Source organism: Lactuca serriola, chromosome 1 (genome assembly GCF_051521515.1).
Source record: "Lactuca serriola cultivar US96UC23 chromosome 1, Lser_US96UC23_V15, whole genome shotgun sequence".
Classification (NCBI taxonomy): Eukaryota; Viridiplantae; Streptophyta; class Magnoliopsida; order Asterales; family Asteraceae; genus Lactuca; species Lactuca serriola.
In genome coordinates, this window is record NC_136408.1 from 207,527,886 (window position 1) to 207,546,167 (window position 18,282).

At 50.8% G+C, this 18,282-nt stretch overlaps 54 non-coding genes across 54 annotated transcripts; all 54 read left to right on the forward strand.

Moving 5' to 3' along the window:
- Nucleotides 1–128: 128 nt before the first annotated feature.
- LOC145081878 (5S ribosomal RNA) lies at nucleotides 129–247 on the forward strand. Its single transcript, XR_013696419.1, has one exon. It is a non-coding gene; the product is annotated as a 5S ribosomal RNA (ribosomal RNA).
- Nucleotides 248–465: 218 nt separating this feature from the next.
- LOC145081879 (5S ribosomal RNA) lies at nucleotides 466–584 on the forward strand. Its single transcript, XR_013696420.1, has one exon. It is a non-coding gene; the product is annotated as a 5S ribosomal RNA (ribosomal RNA).
- A 217-nt stretch (nucleotides 585–801) lies between these two features.
- LOC145081880 (5S ribosomal RNA) lies at nucleotides 802–920 on the forward strand. The gene has a single exon (XR_013696421.1). It is a non-coding gene; the product is annotated as a 5S ribosomal RNA (ribosomal RNA).
- Nucleotides 921–1,138: 218 nt separating this feature from the next.
- Nucleotides 1,139–1,257, forward strand: LOC145081881 (5S ribosomal RNA). The gene has a single exon (XR_013696422.1). It is a non-coding gene; the product is annotated as a 5S ribosomal RNA (ribosomal RNA).
- A 217-nt stretch (nucleotides 1,258–1,474) lies between these two features.
- LOC145081882 (5S ribosomal RNA) lies at nucleotides 1,475–1,593 on the forward strand. The gene has a single exon (XR_013696423.1). It is a non-coding gene; the product is annotated as a 5S ribosomal RNA (ribosomal RNA).
- Nucleotides 1,594–1,811: 218 nt separating this feature from the next.
- LOC145084390 (5S ribosomal RNA) lies at nucleotides 1,812–1,930 on the forward strand. The gene has a single exon (XR_013698835.1). It is a non-coding gene; the product is annotated as a 5S ribosomal RNA (ribosomal RNA).
- Nucleotides 1,931–2,147: 217 nt separating this feature from the next.
- LOC145081883 (5S ribosomal RNA) lies at nucleotides 2,148–2,266 on the forward strand. The gene has a single exon (XR_013696424.1). It is a non-coding gene; the product is annotated as a 5S ribosomal RNA (ribosomal RNA).
- A 217-nt stretch (nucleotides 2,267–2,483) lies between these two features.
- LOC145081885 (5S ribosomal RNA) lies at nucleotides 2,484–2,602 on the forward strand. Its single transcript, XR_013696426.1, has one exon. It is a non-coding gene; the product is annotated as a 5S ribosomal RNA (ribosomal RNA).
- A 218-nt stretch (nucleotides 2,603–2,820) lies between these two features.
- LOC145083329 (5S ribosomal RNA) lies at nucleotides 2,821–2,939 on the forward strand. The gene has a single exon (XR_013697804.1). It is a non-coding gene; the product is annotated as a 5S ribosomal RNA (ribosomal RNA).
- A 217-nt stretch (nucleotides 2,940–3,156) lies between these two features.
- LOC145081886 (5S ribosomal RNA) lies at nucleotides 3,157–3,275 on the forward strand. Its single transcript, XR_013696427.1, has one exon. It is a non-coding gene; the product is annotated as a 5S ribosomal RNA (ribosomal RNA).
- A 218-nt stretch (nucleotides 3,276–3,493) lies between these two features.
- On the forward strand, nucleotides 3,494–3,612 carry LOC145081887 (5S ribosomal RNA). Its single transcript, XR_013696428.1, has one exon. It is a non-coding gene; the product is annotated as a 5S ribosomal RNA (ribosomal RNA).
- A 218-nt stretch (nucleotides 3,613–3,830) lies between these two features.
- LOC145081888 (5S ribosomal RNA) lies at nucleotides 3,831–3,949 on the forward strand. The gene has a single exon (XR_013696429.1). It is a non-coding gene; the product is annotated as a 5S ribosomal RNA (ribosomal RNA).
- Nucleotides 3,950–4,166: 217 nt separating this feature from the next.
- Nucleotides 4,167–4,285, forward strand: LOC145081889 (5S ribosomal RNA). The gene has a single exon (XR_013696430.1). It is a non-coding gene; the product is annotated as a 5S ribosomal RNA (ribosomal RNA).
- Nucleotides 4,286–4,503: 218 nt separating this feature from the next.
- Nucleotides 4,504–4,622, forward strand: LOC145081890 (5S ribosomal RNA). Its single transcript, XR_013696431.1, has one exon. It is a non-coding gene; the product is annotated as a 5S ribosomal RNA (ribosomal RNA).
- A 218-nt stretch (nucleotides 4,623–4,840) lies between these two features.
- LOC145081891 (5S ribosomal RNA) lies at nucleotides 4,841–4,959 on the forward strand. The gene has a single exon (XR_013696432.1). It is a non-coding gene; the product is annotated as a 5S ribosomal RNA (ribosomal RNA).
- A 217-nt stretch (nucleotides 4,960–5,176) lies between these two features.
- On the forward strand, nucleotides 5,177–5,295 carry LOC145081892 (5S ribosomal RNA). The gene has a single exon (XR_013696433.1). It is a non-coding gene; the product is annotated as a 5S ribosomal RNA (ribosomal RNA).
- A 218-nt stretch (nucleotides 5,296–5,513) lies between these two features.
- On the forward strand, nucleotides 5,514–5,632 carry LOC145084391 (5S ribosomal RNA). The gene has a single exon (XR_013698836.1). It is a non-coding gene; the product is annotated as a 5S ribosomal RNA (ribosomal RNA).
- A 218-nt stretch (nucleotides 5,633–5,850) lies between these two features.
- On the forward strand, nucleotides 5,851–5,969 carry LOC145081893 (5S ribosomal RNA). The gene has a single exon (XR_013696434.1). It is a non-coding gene; the product is annotated as a 5S ribosomal RNA (ribosomal RNA).
- A 217-nt stretch (nucleotides 5,970–6,186) lies between these two features.
- LOC145081894 (5S ribosomal RNA) lies at nucleotides 6,187–6,305 on the forward strand. Its single transcript, XR_013696435.1, has one exon. It is a non-coding gene; the product is annotated as a 5S ribosomal RNA (ribosomal RNA).
- A 217-nt stretch (nucleotides 6,306–6,522) lies between these two features.
- LOC145081896 (5S ribosomal RNA) lies at nucleotides 6,523–6,641 on the forward strand. The gene has a single exon (XR_013696437.1). It is a non-coding gene; the product is annotated as a 5S ribosomal RNA (ribosomal RNA).
- A 218-nt stretch (nucleotides 6,642–6,859) lies between these two features.
- On the forward strand, nucleotides 6,860–6,978 carry LOC145081897 (5S ribosomal RNA). Its single transcript, XR_013696438.1, has one exon. It is a non-coding gene; the product is annotated as a 5S ribosomal RNA (ribosomal RNA).
- Nucleotides 6,979–7,195: 217 nt separating this feature from the next.
- On the forward strand, nucleotides 7,196–7,314 carry LOC145081898 (5S ribosomal RNA). The gene has a single exon (XR_013696439.1). It is a non-coding gene; the product is annotated as a 5S ribosomal RNA (ribosomal RNA).
- A 218-nt stretch (nucleotides 7,315–7,532) lies between these two features.
- LOC145081899 (5S ribosomal RNA) lies at nucleotides 7,533–7,651 on the forward strand. The gene has a single exon (XR_013696440.1). It is a non-coding gene; the product is annotated as a 5S ribosomal RNA (ribosomal RNA).
- Nucleotides 7,652–7,869: 218 nt separating this feature from the next.
- LOC145081900 (5S ribosomal RNA) lies at nucleotides 7,870–7,988 on the forward strand. Its single transcript, XR_013696441.1, has one exon. It is a non-coding gene; the product is annotated as a 5S ribosomal RNA (ribosomal RNA).
- A 218-nt stretch (nucleotides 7,989–8,206) lies between these two features.
- Nucleotides 8,207–8,325, forward strand: LOC145081901 (5S ribosomal RNA). Its single transcript, XR_013696442.1, has one exon. It is a non-coding gene; the product is annotated as a 5S ribosomal RNA (ribosomal RNA).
- A 218-nt stretch (nucleotides 8,326–8,543) lies between these two features.
- Nucleotides 8,544–8,662, forward strand: LOC145081902 (5S ribosomal RNA). The gene has a single exon (XR_013696443.1). It is a non-coding gene; the product is annotated as a 5S ribosomal RNA (ribosomal RNA).
- A 218-nt stretch (nucleotides 8,663–8,880) lies between these two features.
- On the forward strand, nucleotides 8,881–8,999 carry LOC145084629 (5S ribosomal RNA). The gene has a single exon (XR_013699067.1). It is a non-coding gene; the product is annotated as a 5S ribosomal RNA (ribosomal RNA).
- Nucleotides 9,000–9,217: 218 nt separating this feature from the next.
- LOC145081903 (5S ribosomal RNA) lies at nucleotides 9,218–9,336 on the forward strand. Its single transcript, XR_013696444.1, has one exon. It is a non-coding gene; the product is annotated as a 5S ribosomal RNA (ribosomal RNA).
- A 218-nt stretch (nucleotides 9,337–9,554) lies between these two features.
- Nucleotides 9,555–9,673, forward strand: LOC145081904 (5S ribosomal RNA). The gene has a single exon (XR_013696445.1). It is a non-coding gene; the product is annotated as a 5S ribosomal RNA (ribosomal RNA).
- Nucleotides 9,674–9,892: 219 nt separating this feature from the next.
- On the forward strand, nucleotides 9,893–10,011 carry LOC145081905 (5S ribosomal RNA). The gene has a single exon (XR_013696446.1). It is a non-coding gene; the product is annotated as a 5S ribosomal RNA (ribosomal RNA).
- A 218-nt stretch (nucleotides 10,012–10,229) lies between these two features.
- LOC145081907 (5S ribosomal RNA) lies at nucleotides 10,230–10,348 on the forward strand. The gene has a single exon (XR_013696448.1). It is a non-coding gene; the product is annotated as a 5S ribosomal RNA (ribosomal RNA).
- A 219-nt stretch (nucleotides 10,349–10,567) lies between these two features.
- Nucleotides 10,568–10,686, forward strand: LOC145081908 (5S ribosomal RNA). Its single transcript, XR_013696449.1, has one exon. It is a non-coding gene; the product is annotated as a 5S ribosomal RNA (ribosomal RNA).
- A 216-nt stretch (nucleotides 10,687–10,902) lies between these two features.
- On the forward strand, nucleotides 10,903–11,021 carry LOC145081909 (5S ribosomal RNA). The gene has a single exon (XR_013696450.1). It is a non-coding gene; the product is annotated as a 5S ribosomal RNA (ribosomal RNA).
- Nucleotides 11,022–11,240: 219 nt separating this feature from the next.
- LOC145082748 (5S ribosomal RNA) lies at nucleotides 11,241–11,359 on the forward strand. The gene has a single exon (XR_013697249.1). It is a non-coding gene; the product is annotated as a 5S ribosomal RNA (ribosomal RNA).
- A 217-nt stretch (nucleotides 11,360–11,576) lies between these two features.
- On the forward strand, nucleotides 11,577–11,695 carry LOC145081910 (5S ribosomal RNA). Its single transcript, XR_013696451.1, has one exon. It is a non-coding gene; the product is annotated as a 5S ribosomal RNA (ribosomal RNA).
- Nucleotides 11,696–11,913: 218 nt separating this feature from the next.
- On the forward strand, nucleotides 11,914–12,035 carry LOC145075784 (5S ribosomal RNA). Its single transcript, XR_013692511.1, has one exon. It is a non-coding gene; the product is annotated as a 5S ribosomal RNA (ribosomal RNA).
- A 217-nt stretch (nucleotides 12,036–12,252) lies between these two features.
- On the forward strand, nucleotides 12,253–12,371 carry LOC145081911 (5S ribosomal RNA). The gene has a single exon (XR_013696452.1). It is a non-coding gene; the product is annotated as a 5S ribosomal RNA (ribosomal RNA).
- A 217-nt stretch (nucleotides 12,372–12,588) lies between these two features.
- Nucleotides 12,589–12,707, forward strand: LOC145081912 (5S ribosomal RNA). Its single transcript, XR_013696453.1, has one exon. It is a non-coding gene; the product is annotated as a 5S ribosomal RNA (ribosomal RNA).
- A 217-nt stretch (nucleotides 12,708–12,924) lies between these two features.
- LOC145081913 (5S ribosomal RNA) lies at nucleotides 12,925–13,043 on the forward strand. The gene has a single exon (XR_013696454.1). It is a non-coding gene; the product is annotated as a 5S ribosomal RNA (ribosomal RNA).
- Nucleotides 13,044–13,260: 217 nt separating this feature from the next.
- On the forward strand, nucleotides 13,261–13,379 carry LOC145081914 (5S ribosomal RNA). The gene has a single exon (XR_013696455.1). It is a non-coding gene; the product is annotated as a 5S ribosomal RNA (ribosomal RNA).
- A 217-nt stretch (nucleotides 13,380–13,596) lies between these two features.
- Nucleotides 13,597–13,715, forward strand: LOC145081915 (5S ribosomal RNA). The gene has a single exon (XR_013696456.1). It is a non-coding gene; the product is annotated as a 5S ribosomal RNA (ribosomal RNA).
- A 218-nt stretch (nucleotides 13,716–13,933) lies between these two features.
- On the forward strand, nucleotides 13,934–14,052 carry LOC145081916 (5S ribosomal RNA). The gene has a single exon (XR_013696457.1). It is a non-coding gene; the product is annotated as a 5S ribosomal RNA (ribosomal RNA).
- A 216-nt stretch (nucleotides 14,053–14,268) lies between these two features.
- LOC145081918 (5S ribosomal RNA) lies at nucleotides 14,269–14,387 on the forward strand. Its single transcript, XR_013696459.1, has one exon. It is a non-coding gene; the product is annotated as a 5S ribosomal RNA (ribosomal RNA).
- A 218-nt stretch (nucleotides 14,388–14,605) lies between these two features.
- LOC145081919 (5S ribosomal RNA) lies at nucleotides 14,606–14,724 on the forward strand. The gene has a single exon (XR_013696460.1). It is a non-coding gene; the product is annotated as a 5S ribosomal RNA (ribosomal RNA).
- Nucleotides 14,725–14,941: 217 nt separating this feature from the next.
- LOC145081920 (5S ribosomal RNA) lies at nucleotides 14,942–15,060 on the forward strand. Its single transcript, XR_013696461.1, has one exon. It is a non-coding gene; the product is annotated as a 5S ribosomal RNA (ribosomal RNA).
- A 218-nt stretch (nucleotides 15,061–15,278) lies between these two features.
- On the forward strand, nucleotides 15,279–15,397 carry LOC145081921 (5S ribosomal RNA). Its single transcript, XR_013696462.1, has one exon. It is a non-coding gene; the product is annotated as a 5S ribosomal RNA (ribosomal RNA).
- A 215-nt stretch (nucleotides 15,398–15,612) lies between these two features.
- On the forward strand, nucleotides 15,613–15,731 carry LOC145081922 (5S ribosomal RNA). Its single transcript, XR_013696463.1, has one exon. It is a non-coding gene; the product is annotated as a 5S ribosomal RNA (ribosomal RNA).
- Nucleotides 15,732–15,949: 218 nt separating this feature from the next.
- On the forward strand, nucleotides 15,950–16,068 carry LOC145082749 (5S ribosomal RNA). The gene has a single exon (XR_013697250.1). It is a non-coding gene; the product is annotated as a 5S ribosomal RNA (ribosomal RNA).
- A 217-nt stretch (nucleotides 16,069–16,285) lies between these two features.
- Nucleotides 16,286–16,404, forward strand: LOC145081923 (5S ribosomal RNA). Its single transcript, XR_013696464.1, has one exon. It is a non-coding gene; the product is annotated as a 5S ribosomal RNA (ribosomal RNA).
- A 218-nt stretch (nucleotides 16,405–16,622) lies between these two features.
- Nucleotides 16,623–16,741, forward strand: LOC145083373 (5S ribosomal RNA). The gene has a single exon (XR_013697846.1). It is a non-coding gene; the product is annotated as a 5S ribosomal RNA (ribosomal RNA).
- A 217-nt stretch (nucleotides 16,742–16,958) lies between these two features.
- Nucleotides 16,959–17,077, forward strand: LOC145081924 (5S ribosomal RNA). Its single transcript, XR_013696465.1, has one exon. It is a non-coding gene; the product is annotated as a 5S ribosomal RNA (ribosomal RNA).
- Nucleotides 17,078–17,296: 219 nt separating this feature from the next.
- Nucleotides 17,297–17,415, forward strand: LOC145081925 (5S ribosomal RNA). Its single transcript, XR_013696466.1, has one exon. It is a non-coding gene; the product is annotated as a 5S ribosomal RNA (ribosomal RNA).
- A 217-nt stretch (nucleotides 17,416–17,632) lies between these two features.
- Nucleotides 17,633–17,751, forward strand: LOC145081926 (5S ribosomal RNA). Its single transcript, XR_013696467.1, has one exon. It is a non-coding gene; the product is annotated as a 5S ribosomal RNA (ribosomal RNA).
- A 218-nt stretch (nucleotides 17,752–17,969) lies between these two features.
- Nucleotides 17,970–18,088, forward strand: LOC145081927 (5S ribosomal RNA). The gene has a single exon (XR_013696468.1). It is a non-coding gene; the product is annotated as a 5S ribosomal RNA (ribosomal RNA).
- The last annotated feature ends 194 nt before the right edge of the window (nucleotides 18,089–18,282 follow it).

Below are 18,282 nucleotides of genomic sequence, written 5' to 3' on the forward strand. Positions count from 1 at the left end.
ATCGTTGATTGTTTCCGCGTTTCCCGGACGGAGCCGATCCCTCACGTGGGTCCCACGCCTCGCGTACGAAAGCAAACGACGTTCTGCGTCTTGTAAGACATAAAAACAATAAGCATGGATAGTATTTCGGGTGCGATCATACCAGCACTAATGCACCGGATCCCATCAGAACTCCGCAGTTAAGCGTGCTTGGGCGAGAGTAGTACTAGGATGGGTGACCCCCTGGGAAGTCCTCGTGTTGCACCCCCTTTTTCGTTGCCCGTTTGCGTTTTTTTAGGTTTTAGGTGCGTTTTTTTTTTCTTTCTTGCTATGTCTATGCTCGGGCGGCATCCGGTTCATCGTTGATTGTTTCCGCGTTTCCCGAACGGAGCCGATCCCTCACGTGGGTCCCACGCCTCGCGTTCGAAAGCAAACGACGTTCTGCGTCTTGTAAGACATAAAAACAATAAGCATGGATAGTATTTCGGGTGCGATCATACCAGCACTAATGCACCGGATCCCATCAGAACTCCGCAGTTAAGCGTGCTTGGGCGAGAGTAGTACTAGGATGGGTGACCCCCTGGGAAGTCCTCGTGTTGCACCCCCTTTTTCGTTGCCCGTTTGCGTTTTTTTAGGTTTTAGGTGCGTTTTTTTTTCTTTCTTGCTATGTCTATGCTCGGGCGGCATCCGGTTCATCGTTGATTGTTTCCGCGTTTCCCGAACGGAGCCGATCCCTCACGTGGGTCCCACGCCTCGCGTACGAAAGCAAACGACGTTCTGCGTCTTGTAAGACATAAAAACAATAAGCATGGATAGTATTTCGGGTGCGATCATACCAGCACTAATGCACCGGATCCCATCAGAACTCCGCAGTTAAGCGTGCTTGGGCGAGAGTAGTACTAGGATGGGTGACCCCCTGGGAAGTCCTCGTGTTGCACCCCCTTTTTCGTTGCCCGTTTGCGTTTTTTTAGGTTTTAGGTGCGTTTTTTTTTTCTTTCTTGCTATGTCTATGCTCGGGCGGCATCCGGTTCATCGTTGATTGTTTCCGCGTTTCCCGAACGGAGCCGATCCCTCACGTGGGTCCCACGCCTCGCGTACGAAAGCAAACGACGTTCTGCGTCTTGTAAGACATAAAAAGAATAAGCATGGATAGTATTACGGGTGCGATCATACCAGCACTAATGCACCGGATCCCATCAGAACTCCGCAGTTAAGCGTGCTTGGGCGAGAGTAGTACTAGGATGGGTGACCCCCTGGGAAGTCCTCGTGTTGCACCCCCTTTTTCGTTGCCCGTTTGCGTTTTTTTAGGTTTTAGGTGCGTTTTTTTTTCTTTCTTGCTATGTCTATGCTCGGGCGGCATCCGGTTCATCGTTGATTGTTTCCGCGTTTCCCGAACGGAGCCGATCCCTCACGTGGGTCCCACGCCTCGCGTTCGAAAGCAAACGACGTTCTGCGTCTTGTAAGACATAAAAACAATAAGCATGGATAGTATTTCGGGTGCGATCATACCAGCACTAATGCACCGGATCCCATCAGAACTCCGCAGTTAAGCGTGCTTGGGCGAGAGTAGTACTAGGATGGGTGACCCCCTGGGAAGTCCTCGTGTTGCACCCCCTTTTTCGTTGCCCGTTTGCGTTTTTTTAGGTTTTAGGTGCGTTTTTTTTTTCTTTCTTGCTATGTCTATGCTCGGGCGGCATCCGGTTCATCGTTGATTGTTTCCGCGTTTCCCGAACGGAGCCGATCCCTCACGTGGGTCCCACGCCTCGCGTACGAAAGCAAACGACGTTCTGCGTCTTGTAAGACATAAAAACAATAAGCATGGATAGTATTTCGGGTGCGATCATACCAGCACTAATGCACCGGATCCCATCAGAACTCCGCAGTTAAGCGCGCTTGGGCGAGAGTAGTACTAGGATGGGTGACCCCCTGGGAAGTCCTCGTGTTGCACCCCCTTTTTCGTTGCCCGTTTGCGTTTTTTTAGGTTTTAGGTGCGTTTTTTTTTCTTTCTTGCTATGTCTATGCTCGGGCGGCATCCGGTTCATCGTTGATTGTTTCCGCGTTTCCCGAACGGAGCCGATCCCTCACGTGGGTCCCACGCCTCGCGTACGAAAGCAAACGACGTTCTGCGTCTTGTAAGACATAAAAACAATAAGCATGGATAGTATTTCGGGTGCGATCATACCAGCACTAATGCACCGGATCCCATCAGAACTCCGCAGTTAAGCGTGCTTGGGCGAGAGTAGTACTAGGATGGGTGACCCCCTGGGAAGTCCTCGTGTTGCACCCCCTTTTTCGTTGCCCGTTTGCGTTTTTTTAGGTTTTAGGTGCGTTTTTTTTTCTTTCTTGCTATGTCTATGCTCGGGCGGCATCCGGTTCATCGTTGATTGTTTCCGCGTTTCCCGGACGGAGCCGATCCCTCACGTGGGTCCCACGCCTCGCGTACGAAAGCAAACGACGTTCTGCGTCTTGTAAGACATAAAAACAATAAGCATGGATAGTATTTCGGGTGCGATCATACCAGCACTAATGCACCGGATCCCATCAGAACTCCGCAGTTAAGCGTGCTTGGGCGAGAGTAGTACTAGGATGGGTGACCCCCTGGGAAGTCCTCGTGTTGCACCCCCTTTTTCGTTGCCCGTTTGCGTTTTTTTAGGTTTTAGGTGCGTTTTTTTTTTCTTTCTTGCTATGTCTATGCTCGGGCGGCATCCGGTTCATCGTTGATTGTTTCCGCGTTTCCCGAACGGAGCCGATCCCTCACGTGGGTCCCACGCCTCGCGTTCGAAAGCAAACGACGTTCTGCGTCTTGTAAGACATAAAAACAATAAGCATGGATAGTATTTCGGGTGCGATCATACCAGCACTAATGCACTGGATCCCATCAGAACTCCGCAGTTAAGCGTGCTTGGGCGAGAGTAGTACTAGGATGGGTGACCCCCTGGGAAGTCCTCGTGTTGCACCCCCTTTTTCGTTGCCCGTTTGCGTTTTTTTAGGTTTTAGGTGCGTTTTTTTTTCTTTCTTGCTATGTCTATGCTCGGGCGGCATCCGGTTCATCGTTGATTGTTTCCGCGTTTCCCGAACGGAGCCGATCCCTCACGTGGGTCCCACGCCTCGCGTACGAAAGCAAACGACGTTCTGCGTCTTGTAAGACATAAAAACAATAAGCATGGATAGTATTTCGGGTGCGATCATACCAGCACTAATGCACCGGATCCCATCAGAACTCCGCAGTTAAGCGTGCTTGGGCGAGAGTAGTACTAGGATGGGTGACCCCCTGGGAAGTCCTCGTGTTGCACCCCCTTTTTCGTTGCCCGTTTGCGTTTTTTTAGGTTTTAGGTGCGTTTTTTTTTTCTTTCTTGCTATGTCTATGCTCGGGCGGCATCCGGTTCATCGTTGATTGTTTCCGCGTTTCCCGAACGGAGCCGATCCCTCACGTGGGTCCCACGCCTCGCGTACGAAAGCAAACGACGTTCTGCGTCTTGTAAGACATAAAAACAATAAGCATGGATAGTATTACGGGTGCGATCATACCAGCACTAATGCACCGGATCCCATCAGAACTCCGCAGTTAAGCGTGCTTGGGCGAGAGTAGTACTAGGATGGGTGACCCCCTGGGAAGTCCTCGTGTTGCACCCCCTTTTTCGTTGCCCGTTTGCGTTTTTTTAGGTTTTAGGTGCGTTTTTTTTTTCTTTCTTGCTATGTCTATGCTCGGGCGGCATCCGGTTCATCGTTGATTGTTTCCGCGTTTCCCGAACGGAGCCGATCCCTCACGTGGGTCCCACGCCTCGCGTTCGAAAGCAAACGACGTTCTGCGTCTTGTAAGACATAAAAACAATAAGCATGGATAGTATTTCGGGTGCGATCATACCAGCACTAATGCACCGGATCCCATCAGAACTCCGCAGTTAAGCGTGCTTGGGCGAGAGTAGTACTAGGATGGGTGACCCCCTGGGAAGTCCTCGTGTTGCACCCCCTTTTTCGTTGCCCGTTTGCGTTTTTTTAGGTTTTAGGTGCGTTTTTTTTTCTTTCTTGCTATGTCTATGCTCGGGCGGCATCCGGTTCATCGTTGATTGTTTCCGCGTTTCCCGAACGGAGCCGATCCCTCACGTGGGTCCCACGCCTCGCGTACGAAAGCAAACGACGTTCTGCGTCTTGTAAGACATAAAAACAATAAGCATGGATAGTATTTCGGGTGCGATCATACCAGCACTAATGCACCGGATCCCATCAGAACTCCGCAGTTAAGCGTGCTTGGGCGAGAGTAGTACTAGGATGGGTGACCCCCTGGGAAGTCCTCGTGTTGCACCCCCTTTTTCGTTGCCCGTTTGCGTTTTTTTAGGTTTTAGGTGCGTTTTTTTTTTCTTTCTTGCTATGTCTATGCTCGGGCGGCATCCGGTTCATCGTTGATTGTTTCCGCGTTTCCCGAACGGAGCCGATCCCTCACGTGGGTCCCACGCCTCGCGTACGAAAACAAACGACGTTCTGCGTCTTGTAAGACATAAAAACAATAAGCATGGATAGTATTTCGGGTGCGATCATACCAGCACTAATGCACCGGATCCCATCAGAACTCCGCAGTTAAGCGTGCTTGGGCGAGAGTAGTACTAGGATGGGTGACCCCCTGGGAAGTCCTCGTGTTGCACCCCCTTTTTCGTTGCCCGTTTGCGTTTTTTTAGGTTTTAGGTGCGTTTTTTTTTTCTTTCTTGCTATGTCTATGCTCGGGCGGCATCCGGTTCATCGTTGATTGTTTCCGCGTTTCCCGAACGGAGCCGATCCCTCACGTGGGTCCCACGCCTCGCGTTCGAAAGCAAACGACGTTCTGCGTCTTGTAAGACATAAAAACAATAAGCATGGATAGTATTTCGGGTGCGATCATACCAGCACTAATGCACCGGATCCCATCAGAACTCCGCAGTTAAGCGTGCTTGGGCGAGAGTAGTACTAGGATGGGTGACCCCCTGGGAAGTCCTCGTGTTGCACCCCCTTTTTCGTTGCCCGTTTGCGTTTTTTTAGGTTTTAGGTGCGTTTTTTTTTCTTTCTTGCTATGTCTATGCTCGGGCGGCATCCGGTTCATCGTTGATTGTTTCCGCGTTTCCCGAACGGAGCCGATCCCTCACGTGGGTCCCACGCCTCGCGTACGAAAGCAAACGACGTTCTGCGTCTTGTAAGACATAAAAACAATAAGCATGGATAGTATTTCGGGTGCGATCATACCAGCACTAATGCACCGGATCCCATCAGAACTCCGCAGTTAAGCGTGCTTGGGCGAGAGTAGTACTAGGATGGGTGACCCCCTGGGAAGTCCTCGTGTTGCACCCCCTTTTTCGTTGCCCGTTTGCGTTTTTTTAGGTTTTAGGTGCGTTTTTTTTTTCTTTCTTGCTATGTCTATGCTCGGGCGGCATCCGGTTCATCGTTGATTGTTTCCGCGTTTCCCGAACGGAGCCGATCCCTCACGTGGGTCCCACGCCTCGCGTACGAAAGCAAACGACGTTCTGCGTCTTGTAAGACATAAAAACAATAAGCATGGATAGTATTTCGGGTGCGATCATACCAGCACTAATGCACCGGATCCCATCAGAACTCCGCAGTTAAGCGCGCTTGGGCGAGAGTAGTACTAGGATGGGTGACCCCCTGGGAAGTCCTCGTGTTGCACCCCCTTTTTCGTTGCCCGTTTGCGTTTTTTTAGGTTTTAGGTGCGTTTTTTTTTTCTTTCTTGCTATGTCTATGCTCGGGCGGCATCCGGTTCATCGTTGATTGTTTCCGCGTTTCCCGAACGGAGCCGATCCCTCACGTGGGTCCCACGCCTCGCGTTCGAAAGCAAACGACGTTCTGCGTCTTGTAAGACATAAAAACAATAAGCATGGATAGTATTTCGGGTGCGATCATACCAGCACTAATGCACCGGATCCCATCAGAACTCCGCAGTTAAGCGTGCTTGGGCGAGAGTAGTACTAGGATGGGTGACCCCCTGGGAAGTCCTCGTGTTGCACCCCCTTTTTCGTTGCCCGTTTGCGTTTTTTTAGGTTTTAGGTGCGTTTTTTTTTCTTTCTTGCTATGTCTATGCTCGGGCGGCATCCGGTTCATCGTTGATTGTTTCCGCGTTTCCCGAACGGAGCCGATCCCTCACGTGGGTCCCACGCCTCGCGTACGAAAGCAAACGACGTTCTGCGTCTTGTAAGACATAAAAACAATAAGCATGGATAGTATTTCGGGTGCGATCATACCAGCACTAATGCACCGGATCCCATCAGAACTCCGCAGTTAAGCGTGCTTGGGCGAGAGTAGTACTAGGATGGGTGACCCCCTGGGAAGTCCTCGTGTTGCACCCCCTTTTTCGTTGCCCGTTTGCGTTTTTTTAGGTTTTAGGTGCGTTTTTTTTTCTTTCTTGCTATGTCTATGCTCGGGCGGCATCCGGTTCATCGTTGATTGTTTCCGCGTTTCCCGGACGGAGCCGATCCCTCACGTGGGTCCCACGCCTCGCGTACGAAAGCAAACGACGTTCTGCGTCTTGTAAGACATAAAAACAATAAGCATGGATAGTATTTCGGGTGCGATCATACCAGCACTAATGCACCGGATCCCATCAGAACTCCGCAGTTAAGCGTGCTTGGGCGAGAGTAGTACTAGGATGGGTGACCCCCTGGGAAGTCCTCGTGTTGCACCCCCTTTTTCGTTGCCCGTTTGCGTTTTTTTAGGTTTTAGGTGCGTTTTTTTTTTCTTTCTTGCTATGTCTATGCTCGGGCGGCATCCGGTTCATCGTTGATTGTTTCCGCGTTTCCCGAACGGAGCCGATCCCTCACGTGGGTCCCACGCCTCGCGTTCGAAAGCAAACGACGTTCTGCGTCTTGTAAGACATAAAAACAATAAGCATGGATAGTATTTCGGGTGCGATCATACCAGCACTAATGCACCGGATCCCATCAGAACTCCGCAGTTAAGCGTGCTTGGGCGAGAGTAGTACTAGGATGGGTGACCCCCTGGGAAGTCCTCGTGTTGCACCCCCTTTTTCGTTGCCCGTTTGCGTTTTTTTAGGTTTTAGGTGCGTTTTTTTTTCTTTCTTGCTATGTCTATGCTCGGGCGGCATCCGGTTCATCGTTGATTGTTTCCGCGTTTCCGGAACGGAGCCGATCCCTCACGTGGGTCCCACGCCTCGCGTACGAAAGCAAACGACGTTCTGCGTCTTGTAAGACATAAAAACAATAAGCATGGATAGTATTTCGGGTGCGATCATACCAGCACTAATGCACCGGATCCCATCAGAACTCCGCAGTTAAGCGTGCTTGGGCGAGAGTAGTACTAGGATGGGTGACCCCCTGGGAAGTCCTCGTGTTGCACCCCCTTTTTCGTTGCCCGTTTGCGTTTTTTTAGGTTTTAGGTGCGTTTTTTTTTTCTTTCTTGCTATGTCTATGCTCGGGCGGCATCCGGTTCATCGTTGATTGTTTCCGCGTTTCCCGAACGGAGCCGATCCCTCACGTGGGTCCCACGCCTCGCGTACGAAAGCAAACGACGTTCTGCGTCTTGTAAGACATAAAAACAATAAGCATGGATAGTATTACGGGTGCGATCATACCAGCACTAATGCACCGGATCCCATCAGAACTCCGCAGTTAAGCGTGCTTGGGCGAGAGTAGTACTAGGATGGGTGACCCCCTGGGAAGTCCTCGTGTTGCACCCCCTTTTTCGTTGCCCGTTTGCGTTTTTTTAGGTTTTAGGTGCGTTTTTTTTTTCTTTCTTGCTATGTCTATGCTCGGGCGGCATCCGGTTCATCGTTGATTGTTTCCGCGTTTCCCGAACGGAGCCGATCCCTCACGTGGGTCCCACGCCTCGCGTTCGAAAGCAAACGACGTTCTGCGTCTTGTAAGACATAAAAACAATAAGCATGGATAGTATTTCGGGTGCGATCATACCAGCACTAATGCACCGGATCCCATCAGAACTCCGCAGTTAAGCGTGCTTGGGCGAGAGTAGTACTAGGATGGGTGACCCCCTGGGAAGTCCTCGTGTTGCACCCCCTTTTTCGTTGCCCGTTTGCGTTTTTTTAGGTTTTAGGTGCGTTTTTTTTTTCTTTCTTGCTATGTCTATGCTCGGGCGGCATCCGGTTCATCGTTGATTGTTTCCGCGTTTCCCGAACGGAGCCGATCCCTCACGTGGGTCCCACGCCTCGCGTACGAAAGCAAACGACGTTCTGCGTCTTGTAAGACATAAAAACAATAAGCATGGATAGTATTACGGGTGCGATCATACCAGCACTAATGCACCGGATCCCATCAGAACTCCGCAGTTAAGCGTGCTTGGGCGAGAGTAGTACTAGGATGGGTGACCCCCTGGGAAGTCCTCGTGTTGCACCCCCTTTTTCGTTGCCCGTTTGCGTTTTTTTAGGTTTTAGGTGCGTTTTTTTTTTCTTTCTTGCTATGTCTATGCTCGGGCGGCATCCGGTTCATCGTTGATTGTTTCCGCGTTTCCCGAACGGAGCCGATCCCTCACGTGGGTCCCACGCCTCGCGTTCGAAAGCAAACGACGTTCTGCGTCTTGTAAGACATAAAAACAATAAGCATGGATAGTATTTCGGGTGCGATCATACCAGCACTAATGCACCGGATCCCATCAGAACTCCGCAGTTAAGCGTGCTTGGGCGAGAGTAGTACTAGGATGGGTGACCCCCTGGGAAGTCCTCGTGTTGCACCCCCTTTTTCGTTGCCCGTTTGCGTTTTTTTAGGTTTTAGGTGCGTTTTTTTTTTCTTTCTTGCTATGTCTATGCTCGGGCGGCATCCGGTTCATCGTTGATTGTTTCCGCGTTTCCCGAACGGAGCCGATCCCTCACGTGGGTCCCACGCCTCGCGTACGAAAGCAAACGACGTTCTGCGTCTTGTAAGACATAAAAACAATAAGCATGGATAGTATTTCGGGTGCGATCATACCAACACTAATGCACCGGATCCCATCAGAACTCCGCAGTTAAGCGTGCTTGGGCGAGAGTAGTACTAGGATGGGTGACCCCCTGGGAAGTCCTCGTGTTGCACCCCCTTTTTCGTTGCCCGTTTGCGTTTTTTTAGGTTTTAGGTGCGTTTTTTTTTTCTTTCTTGCTATGTCTATGCTCGGGCGGCATCCGGTTCATCGTTGATTGTTTCCGCGTTTCCCGAACGGAGCCGATCCCTCACGTGGGTCCCACGCCTCGCGTACGAAAGCAAACGACGTTCTGCGTCTTGTAAGACATAAAAACAATAAGCATGGATAGTATTTCGGGTGCGATCATACCAGCACTAATGCACCGGATCCCATCAGAACTCCGCAGTTAAGCGTGCTTGGGCGAGAGTAGTACTAGGATGGGTGACCCCCTGGGAAGTCCTCGTGTTGCACCCCCTTTTTCGTTGCCCGTTTGCGTTTTTTTAGGTTTTAGGTGCGTTTTTTTTTTCTTTCTTGCTATGTCTATGCTCGGGCGGCATCCGGTTCATCGTTGATTGTTTCCGCGTTTCCCGAACGGAGCCGATCCCTCACGTGGGTCCCACGCCTCGCGTTCGAAAGCAAACGACGTTCTGCGTCTTGTAAAACATAAAAACAATAAGCATGGATAGTATTTCGGGTGCGATCATACCAGCACTAATGCACCGGATCCCATCAGAACTCCGCAGTTAAGCGTGCTTGGGCGAGAGTAGTACTAGGATGGGTGACCCCCTGGGAAGTCCTCGTGTTGCACCCCCTTTTTCGTTGCCCGTTTGCGTTTTTTTAGGTTTTAGGTGCGTTTTTTTTTTTCTTTCTTGCTATGTCTATGCTCGGGCGGCATCCGGTTCATCGTTGATTGTTTCCGCGTTTCCCGAACGGAGCCGATCCCTCACGTGGGTCCCACGCCTCGCGTTCGAAAGCAAACGACGTTCTGCGTCTTGTAAGACATAAAAACAATAAGCATGGATAGTATTTCGGGTGCGATCATACCAGCACTAATGCACCGGATCCCATCAGAACTCCGCAGTTAAGCGTGCTTGGGCGAGAGTAGTACTAGGATGGGTGACCCCCTGGGAAGTCCTCGTGTTGCACCCCCTTTTTCGTTGCCCGTTTGCGTTTTTTTAGGTTTTAGGTGCGTTTTTTTTTTCTTTCTTGCTATGTCTATGCTCGGGCGGCATCCGGTTCATCGTCGATTGTTTCCGCGTTTCCCGAACGGAGCCGATCCCTCACATGGGTCCCACGCCTCGCGTTCGAAAGCAAACGACGTTCTGCGTCTTGTAAGACATAAAAACAATAAGCATGGATAGTATTTCGGGTGCGATCATACCAGCACTAATGCACCGGATCCCATCAGAACTCCGCAGTTAAGCGTGCTTGGGCGAGAGTAGTACTAGGATGGGTGACCCCCTGGGAAGTCCTCGTGTTGCACCCCCTTTTTCGTTGCCCGTTTGCGTTTTTTTAGGTTTTAGGTGCGTTTTTTTTTTTCTTTCTTGCTATGTCTATGCTCGGGCGGCATCCGGTTCATCGTTGATTGTTTCCGCGTTTCCCGAACGGAGCCGATCCCTCACGTGGGTCCCACGCCTCGCGTTCGAAAGCAAACGACGTTCTGCGTCTTGTAAGACATAAAAACAATAAGCATGGATAGTATTTCGGGTGCGATCATACCAGCACTAATGCACCGGATCCCATCAGAACTCCGCAGTTAAGCGTGCTTGGGCGAGAGTAGTACTAGGATGGGTGACCCCCTGGGAAGTCCTCGTGTTGCACCCCTTTTTCGTTGCCCGTTTGCGTTTTTTTAGGTTTTAGGTGCGTTTTTTTTTCTTTCTTGCTATGTCTATGCTCGGGCGGCATCCGGTTCATCGTTGATTGTTTCCGCGTTTCCCGAACGGAGCCGATCCCTCACGTGGGTCCCACGCCTCGCGTACGAAAGCAAACGACGTTCTGCGTCTTGTAAGACATAAAAACAATAAGCATGGATAGTATTTCGGGTGCGATCATACCAGCACTAATGCACCGGATCCCATCAGAACTCCGCAGTTAAGCGTGCTTGGGCGAGAGTAGTACTAGGATGGGTGACCCCCTGGGAAGTCCTCGTGTTGCACCCCCTTTTTCGTTGCCCGTTTGCGTTTTTTTAGGTTTTAGGTGCGTTTTTTTTTTTCTTTCTTGCTATGTCTATGCTCGGGCGGCATCCGGTTCATCGTTGATTGTTTCCGCGTTTCCCGAACGGAGCCGATCCCTCACGTGGGTCCCACGCCTCGCGTTCGAAAGCAAACGACGTTCTGCGTCTTGTAAGACATAAAAACAATAAGCATGGAAAGTATTTCGGGTGCGATCATACCAGCACTGATGCACCGGATCCCATCAGAACTCCGCAGTTAAGCGTGCTTGGGCGAGAGTAGTACTAGGATGGGTGACCCCCTGGGAAGTCCTCGTGTTGCACCCCCTTTTTCGTTGCCCGTTTGCGTTTTTTTAGGTTTTAGGTGCGTTTTTTTTTCTTTCTTGCTATGTCTATGCTCGGGCGGCATCCGGTTCATCGTTGATTGTTTCCGCGTTTCCCGAACGGAGCCGATCCCTCACGTGGGTCCCACGCCTCGCGTACGAAAGCAAACGACGTTCTGCGTCTTGTAAGACATAAAAACAATAAGCATGGATAGTATTTCGGGTGCGATCATACCAGCACTAATGCACCGGATCCCATCAGAACTCCGCAGTTAAGCGTGCTTGGGCGAGAGTAGTACTAGGATGGGTGACCCCCTGGGAAGTCCTCGTGTTGCACCCCCTTTTTCGTTGCCCGTTTGCGTTTTTTTAGGTTTTAGGTGCGTTTTTTTTTTCTTTCTTGCTATGTCTATGCTCGGGCGGCATCCGGTTCATCGTTGATTGTTTCCGCGTTTCCCGAACGGAGCCGATCCCTCACGTGGGTCCCACGCCTCGCGTTCGAAAGCAAACGACGTTCTGCGTCTTGTAAGACATAAAAACAATAAGCATGGATAGTATTTCGGGTGCGATCATACCAGCACTGATGCACCGGATCCCATCACAACTCCGCAGTTAAGCGTGCTTGGGCGAGAATAGTAGTACTAGGATGGGTGACCCCCTGGGAAGTCCTCGTGTTGCACCCCCTTTTTCGTTGCCCGTTTGCGTTTTTTTAGGTTTTAGGTGCGTTTTTTTTTCTTTCTTGCTATGTCTATGCTCGGGCGGCATCCGGTTCATCGTTGATTGTTTCCGCGTTTCCCGAACGGAGCCGATCCCTCACGTGGGTCCCACGCCTCGCGTACGAAAGCAAACGACGTTCTGCGTCTTGTAAGACATAAAAACAATAAGCATGGATAGTATTTCGGGTGCGATCATACCAGCACTAATGCACCGGATCCCATCAGAACTCCGCAGTTAAGCGTGCTTGGGCGAGAGTAGTACTAGGATGGGTGACCCCCTGGGAAGTCCTCGTGTTGCACCCCCTTTTTCGTTGCCCGTTTGCGATTTTTTAGGTTTTAGGTGCGTTTTTTTTTCTTTCTTGCTATGTCTATGCTCGGGCGGCATCCGGTTCATCGTTGATTGTTTCCGCGTTTCCGGAACGGAGCCGATCCCTCACGTGCGTCCCACGCCTCGCGTACGAAAGCAAACGACGTTCTGCGTCTTGTAAGACATAAAAACAATAAGCATGGATAGTATTTCGGGTGCGATCATACCAGCACTAATGCACCGGATCCCATCAGAACTCCGCAGTTAAGCGTGCTTGGGCGAGAGTAGTACTAGGATGGGTGACCCCCTGGGAAGTCCTCGTGTTGCACCCCCTTTTTCGTTGCCCGTTTGCGTTTTTTTAGGTTTTAGGTGCGTTTTTTTTTTCTTTCTTGCTATGTCTATGCTCGGGCGGCATCCGGTTCATCGTTGATTGTTTCCGCGTTTCCCGAACGGAGCCGATCCTCACGTGGGTCCCACGCCTCGCGTTCGAAAGCAAACGACGTTCTGCGTCTTGTAAGACATAAAAACAATAAGCATGGATAGTATTTCGGGTGCGATCATACCAGCACTAATGCACCGGATCCCATCAGAACTCCGCAGTTAAGCGTGCTTGGGCGAGAGTAGTACTAGGATGGGTGACCCCCTGGGAAGTCCTCGTGTTGCACCCCCTTTTTCGTTGCCCGTTTGCGTTTTTTTAGGTTTTAGGTGCGTTTTTTTTTCTTTCTTGCTATGTCTATGCTCGGGCGGCATCCGGTTCATCGTTGATTGTTTCCGCGTTTCCCGAACGGAGCCGATCCCTCACGTGGGTCCCACGCCTCGCGTACGAAAGCAAACGACGTTCTGCGTCTTGTAAGACATAAAAACAATAAGCATGGATAGTATTTCGGGTGCGATCATACCAGCACTAATGCACCGGATCCCATCAGAACTCCGCAGTTAAGCGTGCTTGGGCGAGAGTAGTACTAGGATGGGTGACCCCCTGGGAAGTCCTCGTGTTGCACCCCCTTTTTCGTTGCCCGTTTGCGTTTTTTTAGGTTTTAGGTGCGTTTTTTTTTCTTTCTTGCTATGTCTATGCTCGGGCGGCATCCGGTTCATCGTTGATTGTTTCCGCGTTTCCCGGACGGAGCCGATCCCTCACGTGGGTCCCACGCCTCGCGTACGAAAGCAAACGACGTTCTGCGTCTTGTAAGACATAAAAACAATAAGCATGGATAGTATTTCGGGTGCGATCATACCAGCACTAATGCACCGGATCCCATCAGAACTCCGCAGTTAAGCGTGCTTGGGCGAGAGTAGTACTAGGATGGGTGACCCCCTGGGAAGTCCTCGTGTTGCACCCCCTTTTTCGTTGCCCGTTTGCGTTTTTTTAGGTTTTAGGTGCGTTTTTTTTTTCTTTCTTGCTATGTCTATGCTCGGGCGGCATCCGGTTCATCGTTGATTGTTTCCGCGTTTCCCGAACGGAGCCGATCCCTCACGTGGGTCCCACGCCTCGCGTACGAAAGCAAACGACGTTCTGCGTCTTGTAAGACATAAAAACAATAAGCATGGATAGTATTTCGGGTGCGATCATACCAGCACTAATGCACCGGATCCCATCAGAACTCCGCAGTTAAGCGTGCTTGGGCGAGAGTAGTACTAGGATGGGTGACCCCCTGGGAAGTCCTCGTGTTGCACCCCTTTTTCGTTGCCCGTTTGCGTTTTTTTAGGTTTTAGGTGCGTTTTTTTTTCTTTCTTGCTATGTCTATGCTCGGGCGGCATCCGGTTCATCGTTGATTGTTTCCGCGTTTCCCGAACGGAGCCGATCCCTCACGTGGGTCCCACGCCTCGCGTACGAAAGCAAACGACGTTCTGCGTCTTGTAAGACATAAAAACAATAAGCATGGATAGTATTTCGGGTGCGATCATACCAGCACTAATGCACCGGATCCCATCAGAACTCCGCAGTTAAGCGTGCTTGGGCGAGAGTAGTACTAGGATGGGTGACCCCCTGGGAAGTCCTCGTGTTGCACCCCCTTTTTCGTTGCCCGTTTGCGTTTTTTTAGGTTTTAGGTGCGTTTTTTTTTTCTTTCTTGCTATGTCTATGCTCGGGCGGCATCCGGTTCATCGTTGATTGTTTCCGCGTTTCCCGAACGGAGCCGATCCCTCACGTGGGTCCCACGCCTCGCGTACGAAAGCAAACGACGTTCTGCGTCTTGTAAGACATAAAAACAATAAGCATGGATAGTATTTCGGGTGCGATCATACCAGCACTAATGCACCGGATCCCATCAGAACTCCGCAGTTAAGCGTGCTTGGGCGAGAGTAGTACTAGGATGGGTGACCCCCTGGGAAGTCCTCGTGTTGCACCCCCTTTTTCGTTGCCCGTTTGCGTTTTTTTAGGTTTTAGGTGCGTTTTTTTTTCTTTCTTGCTATGTCTATGCTCGGGCGGCATCCGGTTCATCGTTGATTGTTTCCGCGTTTCCCGAACGGAGCCGATCCCTCACGTGGGTCCCACGCCTCGCGTACGAAAGCAAACGACGTTCTGCGTCTTGTAAGACATAAAAACAATAAGCATGGATAGTATTTCGGGTGCGATCATACCAGCACTAATGCACCGGATCCCATCAGAACTCCGCAGTTAAGCGTGCTTGGGCGAGAGTAGTACTAGGATGGGTGACCCCCTGGGAAGTCCTCGTGTTGCACCCCCTTTTTCGTTGCCCGTTTGCGTTTTTTTAGGTTTTAGGTGCGTTTTTTTTTTCTTTCTTGCTATGTCTATGCTCGGGCGGCATCCGGTTCATCGTTGATTGTTTCCGCGTTTCCCGAACGGAGCCGATCCCTCACGTGGGTCCCACGCCTCGCGTACGAAAGCAAACGACGTTCTGCGTCTTGTAAGACATAAAAACAATAAGCATGAATAGTATTTCGGGTGCGATCATACCAGCACTAATGCACCGGATCCCATCAGAACTCCGCAGTTAAGCGTGCTTGGGCGAGAGTAGTACTAGGATGGGTGACCCCCTGGGAAGTCCTCGTGTTGCACCCCTTTTTCGTTGCCCGTTTGCGTTTTTTTAGGTTTTAGGTGCGTTTTTTTTCTTTCTTGCTATGTCTATGCTCGGGCGGCATCCGGTTCATCGTTGATTGTTTCCGCGTTTCCCGAACGGAGCCGATCCCTCACGTGGGTCCCACGCCTCGCGTACGAAAGCAAACGACGTTCTGCGTCTTGTAAGACATAAAAACAATAAGCATGGATAGTATTTCGGGTGCGATCATACCAGCACTAATGCACCGGATCCCATCAGAACTCCGCAGTTAAGCGTGCTTGGGCGAGAGTAGTACTAGGATGGGTGACCCCCTGGGAAGTCCTCGTGTTGCACCCCCTTTTTCGTTGCCCGTTTGCGTTTTTTTAGGTTTTAGGTGCGTTTTTTTTTTCTTTCTTGCTATGTCTATGCTCGGGCGGCATCCGGTTCATCGTTGATTGTTTCCGCGTTTCCCGAACGGAGCCGATCCCTCACGTGGGTCCCACGCCTCGCGTTCGAAAGCAAACGACGTTCTGCGTCTTGTAAGACATAAAAACAATAAGCATGGATAGTATTTCGGGTGCGATCATACCAGCACTGATGCACCGGATCCCATCAGAACTCCGCAGTTAAGCGTGCTTGGGCGAGAGTAGTACTAGGATGGGTGACCCCCTGGGAAGTCCTCGTGTTGCACCCCCTTTTTCGTTGCCCGTTTGCGTTTTTTTAGGTTTTAGGTGCGTTTTTTTTTCTTTCTTGCTATGTCTATGCTCGGGCGGCATCCGGTTCATCGTTGATTGTTTCCGCGTTTCCCGAACGGAGCCGATCCCTCACGTGGGTCCCACGCCTCGCGTACGAAAGCAAACGACGTTCTGCGTCTTGTAAGACATAAAAACAATAAGCATGGATAGTATTTCGGGTGCGATCATACCAGCACTAATGCACCGGATCCCATCAGAACTCCGCAGTTAAGCGTGCTTGGGCGAGAGTAGTACTAGGATGGGTGACCCCCTGGGAAGTCCTCGTGTTGCACCCCCTTTTTCGTTGCCCGTTTGCGTTTTTTTAGGTTTTAGGTGCGTTTTTTTTTTTTTTCTTGCTATGTCTATGCTCGGGCGGCATCCGGTTCATCGTTGATTGTTTCCGCGTTTCCCGAACGGAGCCGATCCCTCACGTGGGTCCCACGCCTCGCGTTCGAAAGCAAACGACGTTCTGCGTCTTGTAAGACATAAAAACAATAAGCATGGATAGTATTTCGGGTGCGATCATACCAGCACTGATGCACCGGATCCCATCAGAACTCCGCAGTTAAGCGTGCTTGGGCGAGAGTAGTACTAGGATGGGTGACCCACTGGGAAGTCCTCGTGTTGCACCCCCTTTTTCGTTGCCCGTTTGCGTTTTTTTAGGTTTTAGGTGCGTTTTTTTTTCTTTCTTGCTATGTCTATGCTCGGGCGGCATCCGGTTCATCGTTGATTGTTTCCGCGTTTCCCGAACGGAGCCGATCCCTCACGTGGGTCCCACGCCTCGCGTACGAAAGCAAACGACGTTCTGCGTCTTGTAAGACATAAAAACAATAAGCATGGATAGTATTTCGGGTGCGATCATACCAGCACTAATGCACCGGATCCCATCAGAACTCCGCAGTTAAGCGTGCTTGGGCGAGAGTAGTACTAGGATGGGTGACCCCCTGGGAAGTCCTCGTGTTGCACCCCCTTTTTCGTTGCCCGTTTGCGTTTTTTTAGGTTTTAGGTGCGTTTTTTTTTTTCTTTCTTGCTATGTCTATGCTCGGGCGGCATCCGGTTCATCGTTGATTGTTTCCGCGTTTCCCGAACGGAGCCGATCCCTCACGTGGGTCCCACGCCTCGCGTACGAAAGCAAACGACGTTCTGCGTCTTGTAAGACATAAAAACAATAAGCATGGATAGTATTTCGGGTGCGATCATACCAGCACTAATGCACCGGATCCCATCAGAACTCCGCAGTTAAGCGTGCTTGGGCGAGAGTAGTACTAGGATGGGTGACCCCCTGGGAAGTCCTCGTGTTGCACCCCCTTTTTCGTTGCCCGTTTGCGTTTTTTTAGGTTTTAGGTGCGTTTTTTTTTCTTTCTTGCTATGTCTATGCTCGGGCGGCATCCGGTTCATCGTTGATTGTTTCCGCGTTTCCCGAACGGAGCCGATCCCTCACGTGGGTCCCACGCCTCGCGTACGAAAGCAAACGACGTTCTGCGTCTTGTAAGACATAAAAACAATAAGCATGGATAGTATTTCGGGTGCGATCATACCAGCACTAATGCACCGGATCCCATCAGAACTCCGCAGTTAAGCGTGCTTGGGCGAGAGTAGTACTAGGATGGGTGACCCCCTGGGAAGTCCTCGTGTTGCACCCCCTTTTTCGTTGCCCGTTTGCGTTTTTTTAGGTTTTAGGTGCGTTTTTTTTTTCTTTCTTGCTATGTCTATGCTCGGGCGGCATCCGGTTCATCGTTGATTGTTTCCGCGTTTCCCGAACGGAGCCGATCCCTCACGTGGGTCCCACGCCTCGCGTACGAAAGCAAACGACGTTCTGCGTCTTGTAAGACATAAAAACAATAAGCATGGATAGTATTTCGGGTGCGATCATACCAGCACTAATGCACCGGATCCCATCAGAACTCCGCAGTTAAGCGTGCTTGGGCGAGAGTAGTACTAGGATGGGTGACCCCCTGGGAAGTCCTCGTGTTGCACCCCTTTTTCGTTGCCCGTTTGCGTTTTTTTAGGTTTTAGGTGCGTTTTTTTTCTTTCTTGCTATGTCTATGCTCGGGCGGCATCCGGTTCATCGTTGATTGTTTCCGCGTTTCCCGAACGGAGCCGATCCCTCACGTGGGTCCCACGCCTCGCGTACGAAAGCAAACGACGTTCTGCGTCTTGTAAGACATAAAAAC